General features: G+C 42.2%; 1 non-coding gene across 1 annotated transcript; it reads left to right on the top strand.

Moving 5' to 3' along the window:
• The first annotated feature begins 3,273 nt into the window (after nucleotides 1-3,273).
• Nucleotides 3,274-3,380, top strand: LOC118490914. Its single transcript, XR_004890139.1, has one exon. It is a non-coding gene; the product is annotated as a small nucleolar RNA R71 (small nucleolar RNA).
• The last annotated feature ends 3,755 nt before the right edge of the window (nucleotides 3,381-7,135 follow it).

Below are 7,135 nucleotides of genomic sequence, written 5' to 3'. Positions count from 1 at the left end.
AAGGTTTTGGCTTGTCATAGAGTGTCGGGAATCCAAGATCTTTATTGGGATTTATTTTTATTTATTTACAGTCCTATTCGTTATGATTTATTTAGAACGTTTCATAAGAGGAATTACTTATTTGGGCACAGCATGCCTTTTTAAAATTCCATTTATATACAAGTTCACATACATCACGGGAGAAATCACTCACACTCGGTCGAAGGTGTATTTTTTTAGTGAATCACTCGAGAGCGGCATGGAACTTATTCCTACCATAGGCTTGCCAAACAATCAATCCTCCTCCTTTTTAACTTTTTACCTTTGTAAATATCAAGAGGACTTTTTGGGTAAAGGCTTGGGCTAAAGGTGGGTAGTTTGGTTAGTGGTTAGTAGAAAAGGGCGAAAATCGTAAAAAGCGTCGGTTTTCGTAAAACATTTTGTTTTAGTGACTTTTTATTCTCAATGAAGTATTTCTTCAAACAAGCTTTTGTTTTAAGAGCTTTGTTTGTTTATTTCTAACTTCATTCATTTTTTTTTCTTCTTCTTTTTTTCAATCACACGAAAACCGAGCTTGTTACTAAAATAAAGGGTAAAAATAAAAAAAGGGTTTTTTTTTTGGTGGGTAAAAAGGGTTTTAGGGTAAAGAAATGAAAGGTTTAGGCTCAAAGGGGTTAACTAGGGGGAGTTTTTGGGTAGGTGAAAAGAAAAATAAAAATAATGGTTTTGAAAGAAAAAGGGTTAGTCCTAATGCCTCCATCATTTACTTACTTGGGTTTAAGTTGGTAAGGACCGGGAATGAATCGTCGTGGCAAGTTGTAGAGTCGTAAGAACCAAGCGGCTATTCACACAAGAAACGAAAAATGAGCATTTAGCGTAAAGATGTATATTTGTATGCTCAATAAAGGCTCAAAACTCACTTTTTGTGGGAATGGGTTTTTTCTATGTGATCAAGTATATATAATCGAATTTTAACTAAGCTTGTCATGCCGTTTCATAATTTTCTTATGTTAGTTCTTTTTATCACGACGGTATCGGTTGTAAATTTGTAAAAATATAACCTTGTTAGTCTTAGAATTCCCAACTTAAACTTTAGACAAGTAAAAAATGAAAAAAAAAATTTGAAAAAAATTTGGGGTGATTAGCGGTTCCAATAGAGTTTTGTGTAAGGCTTGTTATTAGGACTTGCAAAATTTCAAGGTTTTAGCATCCCCCCACACTTAAATTACATATTGTCCTCAATGTGTCCCAAAAATAAATTTTTAGGTTGATTAGATGTGTAACATGGTGTTTAAAAGCAAAAATTTATGTTATTGGCAGTCTGGACACGGCCCCGTGGGGACCGGGCACGGCCCCGTGTTCAGGTGCCAGTAACGATAATTAAAGAAAAGAAACAGAAGCCTGGACACGGGGGCGTGTCTGGTGAACACGGCCCGTGTCCAGTTACCTGAACCGGGCATTTTTATGCAGGGTGTTCAGCACGGGGCCATGTTGGTTGGGCACGGCCCGTGCTGAACCTACTGTAACGGAGAAATTGTTGACGTGTGGCCTTGTTCTTGTGCATGGGGCCATGTTTCTCGTTTCCCTTATCATCCTTTACCACCATGAGTGTGTTTTATTCCTGCAAATTAAAACTAAAAGATTAAACTAAACTAAGGATAGTTCCGCGGAATGCCTCCGTGGTGTGCCACGTTTATAAGGGTCCTTGGCTAGACCCAAGGTGAGGTTATATATTTTCTGAGTGGGATGTTTTGCATCCCACGTTGCACCGTCGGAGAGCAGCATCCAAACTTGAATCAATAACCTTCATGTAGTTGACCGGGTCATCGTCCTCTATTCTCTTCCCAACCCCGAACTTTACTTCCTCATCCTCGTACCTTAAGGTGAGCGTTCCGTCATTCATGTCTACCACTGCCTGTGCGGTGGCGAGAAATGGTCTCCCTAGTATGAGGGGGACTTCGGTGTCTTCTTCCATATCAAGTATGACAAAGTCGGCCGGGTAGACAAATTTGTTTACCTTTACTAGGATATTTTCGATGACACCTTGTGGGAATTTGATGGATCGATCAGCAAGTTGTATGCTCATTTTTGTAGGACTCGTTGTTCCTAGGCCGAGTCTTTTGAACATTGATGAGGGCATGAGGTTAATGCTAGCTTCCGGGATCGATTTTCTTTTGGGGGAGTTTGTTGAGTACGAGGGCAGAGCATTCTTCGCCTAAGTTAACTAATTGCAACGTTTCAATTTTCCTTTTATGAGTGAGGAAGTCCCTCATGAACTTAGAATATTTAGGCATTTGGGTTAGGACATCAATAAAAGGAATGTTGACATGCAATTGTTTTAGTAGACTTTCGAATTTTGCGAATTGCTAATTGGTCTTTTGACGAATTAACCTACCGGGGTACGGAACTCGAGGAGCCTTGGTAGGCTCTGATGATGGAGGGGAATCCTTCTCTTGTAGAGGCGGTGGTATAGTCTCCTCTGTCGGCGGTGGCACTTCCGTAGGCCCCACGGTGCTGCTTCGTAATGTGATGAGATGAACTTGCGCTTTTGGGTTTGTTTCGGTATTGCTTGGTAATGCGCCTTGTGGTCTCTCGGAAAAATTTTGGGCTAGTTGACTTAATTGTTTTTCTATGTTTTGAATACTAGCTTGTTGATTTCTAAAATTTGATTCTAATTGTAGAAACCTTTCTGAGTTTTTCTTTTCAGTGTCGGAGATGAGACGAGATATAGTATCCTCAAGCCTCTCTCGTCCACCTTGTTGTTGAGAGAAATTTTGTGACTCATTTCTTGGTTGTTGAAAGTTTGTTCGTTGGTTTTGTTGGTTACTACTATTGTCGGGTTCTCTCCAACCAAGGTTAGGGTGATTTCGCCATCCTTGGTTGTAGGTGCCCGTTGGAGGACCCGAAGGCCTAGGTCTATTATCAATGTAGCTTACCGACTCTTGTTGATCGTCTGTTTCTTTCATACAACTCCAATTTTCATGTGGCCCACCACACCCTTCACAAGCCATAACCGAGACTGTTTTTGTCATTTCCAATTTTTTTATTTTCGAAGAAAGGGCCTCGATTTGGGTTTGTAAAGAAGTGCTTTCATCAACCTTATGGGCGCCCGGGGCAATAGATTTATTGCCTCGGGGAGTGTGCCATTGAAAATTGGTTTGAGCAATTTCCTCAATTTGGTTATAAATTTTATGCGGGCGGCGATTACCTAGTCCCCCGGAGCTAGAGTCAAGTGTCTGCCTTGTGTGTGGCAACAACCCATTATAGAAAGTGGATACTTGTTGCCATATTGCAAGGCCGTGATGTGGACACTTTTGCAATAGCTCCTTGAACCTTTCCCAAGTTTCATATAAGGATTCCCCGTCCTCTTGTGAATATGTATTAATTTCAGTCATTAATTTAGCCGTTTTAGCGGGAGGGAAATACTTATATAGAAATTTTTGGGCTAGTTCATCCCAGGTGTTTACCGATCCAGCTGGGAGGGCGTTAAGCCAAGCTTTTGCTCGGTCTTTTAGTGAGAAAGGAAACATTCGAAGGCGGATGGCGTCATTAGATGCTCCATTGATCCGAAAAGTATCACATATTTCTAAGAAATTAGTAATATGTAGATGGGGATCCTCGTCCGCAAGCCCATGAAAGGTTGCGGAGTTTTGAAGCATCTGTATCAAATGCGGCTGAAGTTCGAAGTTATTAGCTTCTACATTCGGTGCGTTGATAGCGGCGCCGAGATTACCTACGGTGGGTCGTAGATAATCCATGAGGGTACGTTGGTCCGCCATTGGAAGTGGATTTCCCGAAACCTTCTCTTGGTTTTTGGCTTTTAGTCTTTTTCTGAGAAAGCGTTCGGGTTCTTCTAGAGGTTCTTTTATGTCCTTATTAGAACTGGAGCTCATACACTACGTAGGGGTGGCGTCTGGTTCCAAGTCCTGCAATAAAAACAAAAAAGAATGCTGGTCAGAAGGTTCACCACGGCCCCGTGCTCAGTGAACACGGCCCGTGGTCGGAATTACGAATTACAGTGATTGTTTTCCAGATCCCAGTTAGTTACTGGAGAGTTGGACACGGCCCCGTGTTGCACCGACACGGCCCCGTGGTCAGCCTTCTGTAACTTGGAAAACTAAAAACTGCCAGTAACAACGCTGGGCACGGCCCGTGTCCGACCAGGCACGGCCCGTGTCCGACCAGGCACGGCCCGTGTCCGACCAGGCACGGCCCGTGCTGAGCTCTGCAGAAGCTGAAAAACTAAGAAAATCCTAAAATATTAAAAAGAAAAATAAAAATATGATTAGGCCATTGATTCCTAACTTTCTTAAAATCCTTGTGTCCCCGGCAACGGCGCCAAAAACTTGATGCGTGTCAGTGTGTATATATTTTAGATGTATATTTTAAGCCCTTTTTACACTTTTAGCCAAGTTTTAAATTTATAAAACACGATATTCACTAACACTAAACACACATATGGGCAAGTGCACCCATCGTGGACGTAGTATAGTGTTGGTAAGATACCGAGGTCGTCCAAGGACACAAGAGCTTTTAATACCGGTTTATCCTCAACGTCTAATCAAATCAAAATGTTAGAAAAGATTTTTAAACTAAGAAAATAAAAACTAACTAAATGCTGAAAATAAAATAAAAATAAAAACAGATAGACAAGATGAATCACTTGGATCCGACTCGTGTATTAGTATAACCTTTGATTATTTTCGCACTTTTGCACTTGTTTAAGAGATTATCTTAGTTATTGTAGTAGGCCCCTCTTTTGAAGGCGACGTTACCCTCAACCCAGTAGTTTGAGTCAGCAAGGATAGAATCCTAAAGGGTCGAATTATTGAAAGATAATGAATTAAGTTATTAATGCAAATTATGGTAGGCCCCTCTTTTGGAGGTGACGTTACCCTCGACTAAGTAGTCTGAGTCAGCAGGGATACAGTCCTAAATAGCCGGGTTATAGTATTTATAATAGTTAACTTATGAGGGGGTCAAAGAGTTTGGATCCCCGCCATCCAATACCTATGGGCATTGAAGGAGCTCCCATTAAATTTGACCCAGGTCCCTTGCAGGACCTCTAAACGCTGAACAAGAGCAAGACCCTTACCAAACCGTTCCCTTAACCCCCGATCAGGTAGCCAACATACCTCCATATAGACCGTGGAGATATGAATGGTGAAAATCTTTTATTTGATATAGACAGTAAAATAATGCCAAGACACCACGGACAAACGATAAGGAAAGATCACCTTCAACATAAGCAACTAGTTATTAAAGTCATTAATACAAAACCAAATAAAAAGTGCAAAAGATTAAAATAAAAAGTATTATACTAAACACTTGTCTTCACCAAGTGATGTAAGAGACTTAGGCAAACATGGCCTTGATTGTCAAGAACTCTTACGATCAATCTTGGATCCCGAGACGACTCACACACTCTATGATGGACAATGGATGATGGTGTTATGGTGGTGGTGGGTGGTGGATGAAGTGTGAGAGAGGTGGTGTGCCAAGGGATGAGTTGCAATGAAACCAAGCACTCCTATTTATAGGCTGAACAGAAGGCTGGGCACGGCCCGGTGTCCGCTGGGCACGGCCCCATGCCTGTCTGACACTCTCTCTCTTCATTAATTGTAATTCGCAATTACAATTAATGCGCCTGCAGTACTTTCGCCACGCCCCCCGTGTTCACTGGGCACGGCCCCGTGGTGGGCAATAGAAGCTTCTACTGGTTTGTCTTTTCTGCTGCTTCTTGGGCACGGCCCCGTGCTGGCTGAGCACGGGGCGTGTTCAGTCTTCTGCCTTCTCTATTTTGCTTGGGAGGATGCTGTCGAGGGGTGGGGCAATCCACTTATGTTCCTTTTCTTGTATTTATGTTAGATTTAGCTGTCTTTTTGTTTCTTTTGTTAATTTGAGCTCATTTAATCCTGAAAATACAAAAGGAAGACAAAAACACTCTTTTTCCAACATTAGTACTTAAAAAGGGTTAGTTTTATGCCTCATTTGATGTAATTTATATGTTGCATTTTACGCACATCAGGGCTCATCCTGTAATGTGGTCTATTGGGTAACTGTGACCCAGGCTCCAAATCAATATGATCTTGGATGTCACGCAAAGGTGGTAATCCATCAGGCAACTCAACAGGAAAAATATCAGAAAATTCCTCAAGCAACGGAACCATAGCATCATGAATTTCGACTTCCTCGGGCACTGCCTTCCCTATCAAAATAAAAACAAAACTTAATGAACACTAAATATGGATTTATCTCATTACATAATTGAGTCGACACTAAGGATATACCTAAAACCGCTTTTCGCACTCGTTACAGCCACTATGAGTTCGTTGTTATGCCTTTTGGTTTAACCAACGCACCTGTGGTTTTCATGGATCTGATGAATCGCGTGTGTAAACCGTTTCTTGACCGCTTCGTCATCGTGTTCATAGATGATATCCTGATCTATTCCAAGTCGAAAAGCGAACACGCGCAGGATCTACGTTTGGTTCTCGAGCTACTCCAGGGGAACCAACTCTAAGCCAAGTTCTCCATGTGTGAATTTTGGCTGGAGCAGGTTCAATTCCTCGGTCACATTTTTAATAGTCAAGGTATGTACGTCGACCCCGTGAAGATCGAAGCCGTTAAGAGTTGGGTTACGCCTAAGAACCCGTCTGAAGTCCGTTCTTTTCTCGAACTAGCGGGCTATTGTCGCCGATTTATCGAAGGATTCTCTAAAATCGTCGTGCCGCTTACCTCTCTCACGCACAAAGACAAGCCTTTTGTTTGGGAAACCCAACAAGAGACTGCCTTTTAAACCCTCAAGCATATGCTTTGCAATGCTCTCGTACTCGCTTTACCCACGGAAATGACGACTTTATCGTCTATTGTGATGCCTCGAACCTTGGCCTTGGTTGTGTTCTCATGCAACGAGACAAGGATATCGCTTACGCATCTCGTCAGCTCAAGATCCACGAGAAGAACTATACAACCCACGACCTCGAGCTAGGCGCAGTTGTTTTTGCGCTGAAGATTTGGCGACACTACCTTTATGGTACCAAATGTACGGTCTTCACCGACCATAGGAGCCTACAACATATCTTCAGCCAGAAAAGAGCTAAATATTCCAGCCCAGCATCATCTCGAAACCCTCATCCGCGAAGCTCAACATGCT

This window comes from Helianthus annuus, chromosome 3 (genome assembly GCF_002127325.2).
Source record: "Helianthus annuus cultivar XRQ/B chromosome 3, HanXRQr2.0-SUNRISE, whole genome shotgun sequence".
Taxonomy (NCBI): Eukaryota; Viridiplantae; Streptophyta; class Magnoliopsida; order Asterales; family Asteraceae; genus Helianthus; species Helianthus annuus.
Note: the sequence above shows the minus strand (reverse complement) of the source record. Positions and strands in the feature narration are given on the sequence as shown.